The 14,391-nt window shown below is 38.6% G+C and overlaps 1 non-coding gene across 1 annotated transcript; it reads right to left on the reverse strand.

Moving 5' to 3' along the window:
- Positions 1-4,773: 4,773 nt before the first annotated feature.
- Positions 4,774-4,846, reverse strand: TRNAG-GCC (transfer RNA glycine (anticodon GCC)). The gene has a single exon. It is a non-coding gene; the product is annotated as a tRNA-Gly (tRNA).
- Positions 4,847-14,391: the final 9,545 nt, after the last annotated feature.

Consider the following 14,391-nt stretch of genomic DNA (forward strand, 5'->3'; position numbering starts at 1 on the left):
AGAGCAAAGGCTTTAGGTGCAAGGGCTTCAGAAGCTGCAGCACACAGCCTTGGTTGCCCCAAGGCATGTGGAATCTTCCAGACCAGGGATTGAACCCATGTTCCCTGCATTAGCAAGCAGACTCATAACTGCGTCACCAGGGAAGTCCCATCTTTTTTAAAAAATAGTTAATTTTTATTGAAGTATGGTGAATTTACAGTGTGTGTTAGTTTCTGCTATATAACAAAGTGGATCAGTTATAGCTATACATATATCCACTCCTTTTTTAGATTCTTCTCCCATATAGGTCATTACAGAGTATTGGGTAGCATTTCCTGTGCTATATAGCAGGTCCTAAACAGTTATCTGTTTTATATATAGTAATGTGTATATGTCAAGCCCAATCTCCCAATTTATCCCCCTACTCTCTTTCTCTTTTGTTAACCTTTAAGCTTATTTTCTACATTTGTGACTCTATTTCTGTTTTGTAAATAATTTCATTTGTAACATTTTTTTTCAATTCAATATCATACAATGTTTGTCTTTCTCTGACTGACTGATTTGCCATTCACATCTGAGCTATAAACTGGCCTACTGCCCTGCCAGTGGCTAAAAATTAAACTTCCTAGAGTCTTTCCTAACCTCCTTGCTACTAAGCACAATAAACACTTTGAGGTCTGTTATACTCGTACTCTTAAATATATGACAATATGCACATTATTCCCAGGTGGTGCTAATGTTAAAGAACCTGTCTACCAATGCAGGAGAATTTAAGAGACTGTGGTTTGATCCCTGGGTCAGGAAGATACCCTGGAGGAGGGCATGGCAACCCACTTCAGTATTCTTGCCTGGAGAATCCCCATAGACAGAGGAGCCTGACAGGCTACATATAGTCCATAAGCTCACACAGAGTTGGAGGTGACTGAAGTGACTTATCATTGGAAAAGACCCTGATGCTAGGAGGGATTAGGGGAGGGAGGAGAAGGGGACGACAGAGGATGAGATGGCTGGATGGCATTACCGACTCGATGGGCATGAGTTTGAGTAAACTCCGGGAGTTGGTGATGGACAGGGAGGCCTGGCGTGCTGCGATTCATGGGGTCGCAAGGAGTCGGACACGACTGAGACTGAAGTGACTTAGCACACACCTGCTCTTCTCAGTAGAAACCACAGTTTATTGGCCTCCTTACGGTCTTGACTTGCCAACATTTCATTGAACTGTCTTTCATGGGCTCTGAATCAGTTCATCCTCACCAGATCTCTCTTTAATTATTTTGTTGTTGTTGTTATTTAAGTTTCTCCATTAAGCTCTTTTGTGGCTGCATTCTGTTAAAATCCCTGGGAGGGGTTTATCCACTTTCGTGGCTTCATCTATTTTCTTGCCACGGAGTCCAATTTCAAGTTCCTCACTTAATCCTCTTTTCTGTGTGCCAGAAAACAAACACAACTAAAAATGACTTTCTAGGGACATTAAAACTTAACAAGAGGACTTAATTAAAATCTGACTTTCTAATCTTCATCTAACTACATTTGATATTGCTTTAAACCTCTAGCAATGTTCTTCCTTCTCAAATATCCTACTGGAGTATTGCCATTTGAGCAAAAAACACTATATCTGACTGGAATTCTAGCCATCAAACAGGGAATTAGGCTTAATTCTTAACTCTTCCCACCACCCCATCTCACCGTGTGTGTGCATGCCTGCTAAGTCACTTCAGTTGTGTCTGTTTCTCAACCTTGTGGACTACAGTCCACCAGGATCCTTTGTCCATGGGATTTTCCAGGCAAGAATACTTGAGTGGCTTGCCATTTCCTTCTCCAGGGGATCTTCCTGACCCAGGGATTGAACCTGTGTCTTCTGCGGCTCCTGCATTGAAGGTAGATTCTTTGCTGAGCCACTGGGGAAGCCCCCATCTCACCACATCATCCCCAAATTTTCTATTTTCTAAATAGTTCTTGAAAATATCTACTTATTTTTTATCTCTATTGATCTACATCAGTACAATTTACCACTTCATCTTTTCTCACTTATCATAATAACCTATTATGATATGAACTAATTTAAAAAAATATTCTAGAAGCCATATGGGGTATGGCTTCTCTTCTTTCATAGATGCATCTCTCCACTTCTTTCCTCACTATAAAGCCAGAGTAATTGTTTTGCAACTAAATTTGACCATATCACTCCTATTATTGAAATCATTGATTAAATTATCTTGGCCTTTAAGATCACCTAGAAGTTTAAACCCCTTAGCCCATTCATTCTTCAGAATTATTTTGTCTGTCACTCTTCCATGTTTTAAGAACATTATATCTGAACGTGTTCAATTAGGGTTTTCATTCACTTACATGTAGGATTTACCATTTTCCTATTGCTTACTGCCTGACACCTTTTACACTCACTTTCCCTGTTGAAACCTGAATACATTGAATTTGTGACCCTTTGATGAAAGTTTGTGCTTTCAGCATAGTTTACATAGGCTTTTCTGATTTTGCTCCTGCTTACTTCTAAGCCTCTGTAGCTGCACTCTGCATACCTTGTAGTCAAGCCAGAACTGCATTCCTTTCAAAATTGTGCATTGCTTCACAATACTATGCTTTTGCATATGTTGATTCTTCTGTCTTGAATGTATCCTTATTCCCCTTCATACTTAATGAATATCCACTCATTTCAGTACATAGCTCAAATGACAGGCTACTAGAAACATTCTCTTTCCTCTTCAGATATAAATGATCACTTTTTCCTTTGTTCCACCACTGTACCATCAGCATACTTCTAAATTAATCTGAAAGATATTATCATGATTTTTGAAAATATATCAGTTTACCTTAATAAGCTATAAATTTCTTGAATTTCTTATATTTTTCAGAGCCTGCATAATGCCATATGGACAGTGGGTGTTCAAAAAGGGTTTCTGACTAAATAATATATAAACAGATCATTTCACAACACTGTTTTTCTTTTTTTTTTTGATAAAATCTTATTTTCCTAAGCACTATTTACTGGTCACTTCCTCAAGCTAAAAACTGTAATCCCTGAAGCTTTAGAAGAAGTATTAGGAATGGAATAGGAATCAATTTATAGTGGATTTATCACAACCACAGCACTCCTAGTAGGAACTCTAAGTATGAGGATGAATGCCACCCAATTAAATAACTCTTTAAAACTTGAGCTTCTCCAGCAGGAATGACTAATTATTTAAAACTCTTCAAAATGTGGGCCATGGACTAATTTAGTAAGTCAGGATTTTACAAGTTAATTGGACTCAATGCTAGAAAGAAAGTCTTAGGCCTTTTCCTAACAGCTGTTAGCTGATGGAGGAGTCATATGGACATCATTTGCATTGCTGAAATGGTGTGTCTTGTTGAATTGAATGGTACCCAATTTTATGACCTCCAGACACTTTAAATTTTTCTCCCCATGGGAAACATTCTGCATACCAAAATAAACACCCTACATTCCACGTCTGACTGCTAATCAGGAAAAGTGTAGATTTACAATAATTGTTTAAATAATTGTTTCTTAATTAGTTACCTGCTAGGTGTGATTTAGTTTGTGCTTACATTTACTTGAGAAATAGTATTCTATGCAGTTTCTCTTTGGCTTTCTGAAAAAACAGAAGACTCAGTAAATTGAAAAGTGTTCTATAGATGATGGTTTCCACATGACTGGTGAACATTTAGTGGTGCTTCTCAGGTGTATAGAACACAGGATTCAGTTTGGACAATAAAAAAAAGTAAGTACAGTCCTTCTTCCTTAATGTATATGAAACCTACTTGCTTTTCTCTGTCTCCACTGCCACCTACTCTGCCCAGGCTAATTTAATTTCATGTTTGTACAGCTGTCGTAACTTGCTAACTAGTCTCACCAATTCCTGTTTTCCTGCAATCTATTATCTAATAAACACAATGTCCTCCTTCAGGCACTTTAATGGTTCTTAAGATAAAGGGCACCATTCTCCTCCTGAACTCAGAGACCTTGCAGTATCTGGCTCCTGCATTCCTCTCAAGTCTCATTTTGGCGTCCTCCCATTTCCTCTGCCAGAAGTTTGGCCACATCGGCCTTTTTCAGACCAATATCTTTTCCAAGTCCTTTCCCATTTCAGGGATTACACCTTTGCTCATCTCTTTGCTTAGAACCTTCCCCTCACTCCACCCCTACTAGCTTGGCCAATTCCTGGTTATTTTCCAAGCTTCAGCTTGACTCAATTGTTCAGAGAGCTCTTTCCTATCTCCACACAGAAAGCAAGGCCACCCTGGTATTTGCTTAAATAATGGACCCTACAACAATCCAGATAACTAGAAAGAACTTAGTGATGTTTGACAGAAGACAACAAAATTCTGTGAAGCAATTATCCTTCAACTAATCAATTAAAAAAATAAATTAATTTTAAAAAAATTCAAATAACAGCAACAACAACAAAAACATTTATATGAGGGTCATTCAAACAAAGCCCTTTTTAAAAAACTACAGCCTCTGGAAATTAGTTGAAACACATAAGCAAAAATTTTTGAACACCTGACATAATACCACTTTTATTCTCATAATTTGAGATATAATGTTTTCTAAACTAAATTATACTAATGTGTCTTAAAATAAATCATACTGAATCAAATGAGTTGCCTTGATGCTACACTATGAAATACTCTAAGAAAGAAAGTGAAAGTAAAACCTCTCAGTCGTGTCCAACTCTTTGCAATCCCATGGACTGTATAGCCTATGAGGCTCCTCTGTCCATGGAATTTTCCAGGCAAGAATACTGGAGTGGGTTGCCATTTTCTTCTCCAGGCAATCTTCCTGACCCAGGAATTGAACCCGGGTCTCCTGCATGGCAGGCAGACGCTTTACCACCTGAGCCACCAGGGAATCCATGAACTGCTCTATGAAACCATAATAATTGGTAGGATTTCTTAGGGAACCTCAAAAACTCATACCCTTCTTCCCTAACAGAGTCCTAAACAACTGAGTAAGAGAACAGAAACATGAAAGAAGAGGCAAAATATCAACCTCATGGCAACATTGCTATAGTATGTGATGTCATGTTGTATGACAGTCGATTGAACCTGTGGCCTGAATCACAGGGCCAGGCACACAGATTAACTCTCCTGACTATTTTCTCTAGTGCTTCCATGCTCCCCAGGAAAAGCCACTGTCTGGGGGAAAAAGGCAGAGCTGAGCCCAACATGAGAATTTATTCCTCCCCAGTTCACCAAGAGGTGACTGTTAGGAGACAGTTCTCTACGGATTTTTCATGTCCCTGCATGGTCAGGGCCTTCCCAGTGAAGGACATGTTTGAACAGTAAAGAGCCTTGGAAGTTAGGGATGGTGTGTTCCTCCAGAGGGCTTTAAAGACATTCATTCCAGGGTAATAATTATGATGCCTTCTTTCCCCTTCCCAGAGATGGTTGCTTCCACTCACCAGAGCCAAGCAGGGTAGATGTGTTGGCAGTCCAGACAAGCTCAGAATCTCCTAATGTCATAGCTCTCACCTGGAATGCACAGGTCACCCTGGTTTTTACTACATTGCCCTTTGAGAACTGGGCTGTGGGAAACCAAGGTCAGGTGCTGCTCTGACTGCCCTTCCTTCTCTAATGAATGACCTGATCCAGGTCATTCTCTGATCCAGGGATCGTGTGTCATTTTACCACAATTGCTAACTTAACAGTAAATTATTCAGTTCAGTTCAGTCGCTCAGTCATGTCCAACTCTTTGCAACCCCATGAACCGCAGCACGCCAGGCCTCTCTGTCTATCACCAACTCCCAGAGTCCACCCAAACCCATGTCCATTGAGTCAGTGATGCCATAGCATATTGGGCACCTACCGACCTGGGGAGTTCATCTTTCAGTGTCCTATTTTTTGCCTTTTCATACTGTTCATGGGGTTCTCAAGGCAAGAATACTGAAATGGTTTGCCATTCCCTTCTCCAGTGGACCACATTCTATCAGACCTCTCCACCATGACCTGTTTAATAAATTATTACAATTTCCCAAAAGTGGAGAGCTAAAAAGAGAGAGACATACAGTGGACACTGGGGTAACTCTTCTTTCTGGAAATTAGGAACAGGGAAAAAGTGTTTTGTCTTCTGAGAATGATGGTGGGGATGTAGGTAACAATAAAGACATCAGCATCAGCACAATACTTACCCTTTATTAAATGCTTGCTATGATCTCTGTACAAAGAACTTTGCAACTGTTACCTCTCTCAACCCTTTAGCAATTTCATAGGAGAATTTTTATTATCCTCATTTTATAGAAGAAGAAATTAAAGTTTGGAAAGGTTAAGAAACACTGCATGACATAGTAATATATGTAGAAAACAGAATGAAGGCCAAGGTCTGTCTGACAAAGAATCTTCGTCCTTTTCTACTAAGTAACAGTGAAAACTCCATGAGAAATAAGATTGTGTCAGTCTTAGTTACCACTAAATTACCATAGTCCCGACCCTCAAGTGTACTGGGGAGAAATAGATATATATATGAATATATACTCCATTGTTAAGCTATCACATCTCTATGATTTCAATGTGCCTACCTCTGCTAGCCCTGTATCACTTAAATGTGAAAAAATCAACCACGAGCTAGTTTTAATCCTATAAAAATAAGTGTAAATGATGAAACTCTGAGGAATTCGCTGGCTCTCAGGTTTATATTGAAACATTAATGGTGACAAAGAAATGAGGTTAAGTAAGGGATTATGTATTTATCACTTCCTCAGAAATTCCTGCAGAGAGTAATTGCAGCTTGAATGCAACAAACTGTTCAAATCAAGCCACTCTCACTTTGCAGGACTTCTTAAGGAACAACAATTCTCATTCATTTCCATTTTCAGAACACAAGAAATTTACAGCGAGTAAAATTTGGAAGACTCTATATTGAAGTGATTAGATATTCATATGTTGTAATATCCAGTGACACGTACTGCTGACACTGTTACACTTTTTTCTTTTGCATTACTTTAAATAAAAAGTTACAAGAAAAAAAAAGGTGGGAGTAGGGATTGGATTTTACCTATTCCTTCTCTGGAACTGGCCTAGGTGAACTCTGCTTGTCTACACGGCACGAGCATGTTCACAGCAAACATGATCCATCCTTGGCCTAACTAAACGTCTCATTTCTGACTTTATGAAACTCAAGTATTACAGCATGGATTGCAGGATCTTAGTTCCCAGATCAGGGAGTGAAACTTGGTCACAGCAATGAAAGTGCCAAGTCCTACAAGGAGCTCCCTCAAGTCTTATTTAATGGCAATAATTTTTTTTTTCTCAGAGTTTCTGTAGATCAGAAATCTTGCTGCTTACCAGGGTCCTCTGGCTCAGGGTCTCTCGCAAGACTGCAATCCAAGAACAAGCTGGTTCAGTGGCCTTTTTAAGACTATTCCTGGTAGAGAAAGCAATGGCGACCCACTCCAGTCCTCTTGCCTTGAAAATTCCATGGAAGGAGGAGCCTGGTGGGCTGCAGTCCATGGGGTCGCTAAGAGTCGGACACGACTGAGAGACTTCACCTTCACTTTTCACTTTCACGCATTGGAGAAGGAAATGGCAACCCACTCCAGGGTTCCTGCCTGGAGAATCCCCGGGATGGGAGCCTGGTGGGCTGCCGTCTATGGGGTCGCACAGAGTCGGACACGACTGAGGTGACTTAGCAGCAGCAGCAGCTGGAGGAGAATTTGCTTCCAACCTCACTCATGTCCTTATTATTATTAGACTCAATTCTTCATTGGTTCATGGACTGAAAGCTTCAGTTCCCTGCTTATGGAGGCCTCTCCATAGCGCAGCTCATCCTTTGGCAGCTTGTTTTCTTCAGATCGAGTGAACGAGAGAAGGAGAGAAGGTGCCGGAAGAGGAAGCCACAGCCTTGGTATAACCTGTCTTAGTCTGTCTAAGCTGCTGTAACAAAATACCACAGATAAGCAACACTTATTTCTCACAGTTCTGGAAGCTGGAAAGTCTAAGGTCAAGGCTCTAGCCGATTTGTTATCCGGTGAGATCATGCTTCTTGTGCTGAACTCTCATTGGTAGAAACAAGTCTCTGGGGTCAGCCCACACTCAGAGGGATGGGTCTGATGACACCCAGTATGAACGCAAGGAAGCAGAGATAGGCGGAAGCCATATCAGAAGCCGCCTGCCAAGTGTTTCTGAAAAGACACTGGCTGCAGCTGTAAACAGAAGGCACCATCGTGCCCGGCCGATCCTTCTGTGCTCCACTGGGGAGAGGAAGAGACTCTCACCACCTCTAGGCAGCACTCACCTCCTCACCTCCAGAATGAACTCAGACCACCTGACTTTACCACTCTTCTTTCCTCTTGGGCTACCTGTCTTGGTTCCCTGAAAAATAATATCTAAGAAGGATAAGTATAATGAGTGCACAAAAAAAGTTTTATATTCATTTGAGCTAAATTATCCTCTCATATAATTTCTGAGTCACTTCTTTAGAGGCTTAAGAATATTTGATGATTAGTCAAGAGTGCTTGCTGCAAGTTGTAATATTCTTATGGTGTTATTTGATGTCAATTAACCATCAGAAAAGCTATGCATTGTTATTATGTATGTGTGTGTGTATATATATATACTATATACATTATATATAATATACATGTGACAATGTTCTAAATGAAATTATACCAGAAATTTTCCAAATTGAAGGTCTCTAACTTGGTCCTTTACTGTGAAATGGAAATTTAAGTCTGATTTTATTTCACACACTTCATTTTTTAGAATACACATTTTATAATGATTGCTAGTATATATATATATTTAGGACCGGTTCATGATATTTTTTTTGATCTTTATTTTTCTTTTATGTACTCAGTTATGAAGCTGTCTTTTACCCAACAGAAATAACAAAAGTGAAATAGAACAAATACATAAAAAGTACTCTTAGTAGAGAACTATATTTTAGTTTTGTTGTTCAAGTTTACTTTTTCATTTGCTTGTTTGCTTTTAAATGAATGCACATAATACCTTATGCAATCTGAAAATAGATAATTTGGGGAATCCATTTGTTTTCACTTTGAATAAGTTACCAAAAGCTAGAGTTGTACCCTAAAAATAATGCCATTTTGGGAAGAAATTCTAAATTGACATAGGCCTCTAGTCTGTGTGCAATAAAGGAAAAAAAAAAATCTGTCAGTCCATTTGCATCTCTAGTCATGAGACTAGAACAGAATTTATCATAAGGAAAGAGGCTAGGAGGCGGTCTTTGGAGTCAAATTGGCTCCACGGCAGCCGACCTCTCTTTGCAGAGGAAAAGAGGATAAAATTCAGAGTTATTATTCAGTTAGCTTGGGGCGTCTAAATGGCTATGTAACCAATTATTTTTCTTTTATTTTTCAGCAATTTCTGGGCTCTTCTCTAGATATAGAATAGTTCTAAAATATTTAAGATTTAATTAGTAAAGCAACTGTCTTGTCTCTGAATGTCAATGACTTTAATAGGAAGTGAGGTTTTGTGTCCATCTTAATTTCATTTATTATCAGAGACTAACCTGATAATACGGATAAAATGCTGACAACATTATATTAAGGAAGGATAAGAAATTTTCAATGCACTTATTTTATATAAATGAACCATATATTCTATATAATTTACTATGCTTGACATTGGGAAAAGAAAGATAAATATCTACTCTTAAGAATTTCATAACCCAACTAGAGAAAAGTACACACATATAACTCTGTTACAAGATAACTTTTCTTTTCCTGGAAAAAGCCATGCATAAAAATTTTACTTCCACGAATTTCAAATTCAGACATAAAAAATATGACTAAGCAATACTCTTGGTCTTGAGCAATTTTTCATTAAAGTATGTGATTCATATTTGGTGTTTTTAACTGAATATATCTATTTTACATTTTGGATTTAAACAGACAAGTAGAGGACAAATATAAGAAAAGCAAGTAAACTATATTTGCTTCCATAAGCAAGGGGACTTGTAGCAATTGTCTTAGAGGTAGAAAGCTCTTATTTCAGAAAATATCTTACTAAGCTGCTTTGATTGAAGGAGTAAGACTCCTTCAACCTGATCTTAATGGGAGAGTTTTATACCAAATATGTAAATTGCTGCTATAAAGTTAGACTTACAGGATGCCCAATTACTGTTTCTAGTGACAATCCAGGAAACAATAGCTTCTGTAATAATTGGCCCAAAATGGCCAAGATTTGATTACTAATTCTCAGCTTCTCTAATTTTTTCTCTACTCTCAACTTAGGATCAACCAGAAAAAAACAAATATACATGCCTAACCAATCACATAGGATTGCTCACTTCTAGGAATCCCACCTACATTGTCCTCAGGACAACAAGCCTCTAATCAGAGCATGCTTTGACTAGAGTGTTAACTTTTTCACCACAAAGCTTTCCCAATCCTAGGCCTGCCTTTGAGGTTCTGCAAAAATATAGGTGAAGATGCTGACTCCCTTGCTACATAGCAAGCTCTGAATAAATAGCCTTTCCTTTGCTAATTTGGTTGGTCTTTATGTATTTCCCCAAGTGTAAGATTTTGTTTAAAGAATGAATTGAGATTTGAGTCCTCTCCCCACTAAAAGTATTAGGAGTCATTATGTAATCTAGTGTTTTTGTCATTTAGATGGGAAACTTGATTTTGAAAAACATAATTAACTTTCCTTCAATCTGTGACTCTCAACCTTCTATACATTAGAGAACCAACTGGGAATTTTGAAAACATCTTAAGCCTAGGCCCCACACTCAGAGAAACTGAGGTGAAGTTAAGCAAAAAGGTGTATTTTAAAACTTTCTAGAAAGTCCTAATGAGCCATAAGGGCCTGGGATCTCTGTCTTGGTGGTAAAATTCAGATACAAACGCAAGAAACTGAACTCTCTCCTGTTTTCCACCAGCTTGTGGCAGTTAAACCCCTTAATCTCAATGTGAAATAAGAAGGGCAATCCAAAATATATAGTAAAATCCCTCCTGGCTAGAATTCAAATACCAAGGAGCTCCACCTGTCTAACAAATATGACAAAGGAAAGCGAAAATGACCTATGGGTAGTCAAAATAGTGTCGCTTAGTCAAAAAGGATTCCCTCAAGCCTTCACTCAGAAAATAGGTATTCTTATTTTACACATACTTCTGACAAGTTTGGAAATCTGATTTTCAGATTTACAGCCTCGATGAAAGAGGCGATGCTTCAAGCAGGCTGTTTGATTGTCCTGAGAAATGACACCCAAGGGGAATGGAGGAATTGGGAAACCTACAAAAGTCACAAAACCCAGGATCTGTAAAACCACTACGCTACACATCACAGTTGGTCCTGGGGTCACAAAACAACCAGATAACCTATTTTTGGAAGAAAAAAAAATCCCAACTTAAGTAATTGAAATATATATTTGTTACAGCTTGGCTAAAGGCATCAACTCCCAATTATTCTGACAACTAGATATTTCAAATGCAGCATTCCTTAAGACTTTTAAACAACTGAGATCTTTAAAAAATTTGGCAATACTGTGTTCAGTTTAGACTAAAAGAAATGAGAAAAACTGTTTCAGCTTTAGCTCCAAAACATGCTTACCCAGTGAGGTATATTTTGCAAAGACCAATATATCAGTTAAAGCTATGAACTTTGCTCTATTCTGAATATATCTTGGCAAAAGCCATTTTTCACAATGTTATTCCCTTCGAATTTTTTAAGGTGGGCTCTGGTGATCCACAGCCAGCGAAGGGAGTCCTTGGTTACAATATTTTCAGGAAATCCTCGGAGATAAACCAGAACTGAAGTCAATACTCTGTATGGACAAAGTGTCCTCTACTGAGTCTTGGGTTTCTGTCAGTTCTAATCTTTACAATTTGTAGCCTAAACTAATAAACCACTGCCCTTGACTATCCTGCTTGAAGGGTGTTCATCTGAATGACACAAAAGCAAATGGCAAACAATATATTCACTTAATATTTAATATTCCTTTCCTGCATACACGCTAGTGAACACCTAGCATATTGCTTATAATGGTGCTTGAAATGAGATGGCAGCTTCAGTGATAATAAAGGTAGCAAAAATATTCATTTCGATGGAGATAAATTTTAAATTTATTGATAAATTTTAAACATTTCAAGCAATGTTTATTAGATTCCTCAAATCCAAATATGGAAAATATTTTTATATTAGATGTCACTTTTCATTCAAATATTTGTCATCATAAGATATCCCTAAATAGACTCTGTAATTTATAGCTCCCCAAAGATAAGCATCAAATGTAACCCTTGTAAGTCCATAGACTAATCTCAGGCTAAGCCAATTGGAATCAAATTAAAAGGTATTAGTTATTTACATTTTAGTTACTTTAAGTGATTGTCAAAGGGATAATTTAAAGTAGCACCTACTATCTGAAGAGCCTGGTTCTTGATTAAAAACGTGTATTTGATTTTTCAGGCCTGACATGGGTGATTACAAAGGCTGAAGCTGGGAGACCTCACTGGGAAAGCCGTGTCTCTCACACAGACTCGGTGCTCGACGGTTCATCACCACTTCTGAACAGAGCGGTCATCAAGGACGCGGGCTCACACGGCCAGTCAGGCTCTTCCAAGTGTTTGCACCCCAGCCCAGGTAACCTTCATTCTTCTGTCTCTATCTGTGGCCGTGGGCAGAGGTCTTATTCAGGCATCTCTGCTGAGACTTCCATATGAGGGCAGAAGGAAAAGAAGGAAACCTTGAAGACAGTTTTCGTCACTCTGACTCAGTATCCAGTACTTTTCCACTCCTAGCCCTCCTCCCTCTTTTTTCCAAATCTAGACTCTGTAAAGTTGCTTGATACATCTTGTTGGGAAACCTTCAAGAGAGACCTCTGCCAGTGTGCTGTTCCTTGGGGAAAAATGGAAAAGGAGGGGTCAATATTTTCTCTGGTTTTAGACTCTTACCCATACCATCTCAGTAAGTAATGAAAGTGATTAACTCTCTCATCTTTGGCTTGTTGCTTTAAATGACTGCTCCTGACACCTGTCAGCTCAGGGCTTTCTCTCCCAGCTCAGCTAAGTTCCTGACTCTACCCACATTAGTTTCAATACATATTTTCCTCCAGTCCCCAAAGAGAGCTCATGACAACATTTCTGCAATATTGATCAGTTTTGTGAATTTCTCATTAGTGTACTTCATTTCTACAATTTTAGGGGAGCATGTTCTATCAAAACCCATCATGCTTCAAGAGTGACTACTGAATAACTGAAATCTGGAACTTCTCCATCCTCCATTGGATGACCTATGTCTCTGTTTTATTAATTCCTCTACCACAGACTGAGTATTCCAGTGCCATCCCTTAGTAAACCAAGACTCTCCACTCATTCTCTGCCATCCTTAGCATCACCCAAACCCAGTCTCTTCTTACATGTTTAAATTCTGACCAAAACATTCCTCTTTGACCTATGCTCTTCTCTCACCATGTACTTGTGCCCACAGCTTAATATTAATGAGTCACACAGGATAGACTGGTGGAGAGTTTTATTTCAGGAGATGTTCAGCAATGCTTATAACCACTTTTTTAGGCTTATAGTCTCTTTATCTTCCTGTAAGTTCTATAATTGAATCCATACCCTCCTGGGAAAGCTTCCAGCATGATTTATACATAACAACTATTCCAGATTGCCAAAAAACTGTTGGATGCCAGGGAACTCATTCCCAGGGCTCTCACTCAATCCGTAATAGGGATACTAATCCATACAACTGGGAATCGAAAATTGACTATATGGAAAAGCAAATGTGAAATACTGAGATGCAAGTGGTAATAATGGTATTCAGGAGTTCTAGTGGTAGTGGAGACTAAGGCCTGACTAAGAGTTCTTTGCATCAACAATTACTTCTGATACATTTATTTGAAAACCACAGAAAAGATCACACAGGCTCTTACAATAAAAGAAAGTATCTTTGTGCTGTAAAACAGCCTATTTGCTTAAGTAGAGTTACTTCCCAGAACACAGGATAACAGAGAAAGTCTCTAAAGCTTCTTGGCTCTAGTCTTTCTCCGATGCTGAGGGTTTATAGAAGGGGCATCACCATACCAGGGTTGAGCCTTTTTTCTTGGGGTGAGTGAGCCACATAATAGATGTAGTATAGCAAGATCTTTTGAGAAAGGAACCAAGGTTTTTTTTCTTGTTTCTAACTCTCCACAGCATTTATTGACTCAAGGAGGACTGTAGATCAGCCTAAAACAAAGAAGACATCATAATTTCTAAATAGATATTTTGGTATGCATAGAGAAAGAAAAAATAAAAGTCACAAAGCACTTTTTTTTTTTTTAGCAAGAGCTCAGTTTTAATAGAGTAAAGGATTTTTGGAATTCTCAAGATGTGACTTTGCATATTATGAGGAAATCCTAAAGGACTTAGAATTTTGAATTAATGCCATAAACCAGAGTGAGGAAGAAATTGTGATGGGCAAATTTCCCCCCTTCAATAAAGGCAATGAGAATGC

Source organism: Odocoileus virginianus, chromosome 13 (genome assembly GCF_023699985.2).
Source record: "Odocoileus virginianus isolate 20LAN1187 ecotype Illinois chromosome 13, Ovbor_1.2, whole genome shotgun sequence".
Classification (NCBI taxonomy): Eukaryota; Metazoa; Chordata; class Mammalia; order Artiodactyla; family Cervidae; genus Odocoileus; species Odocoileus virginianus.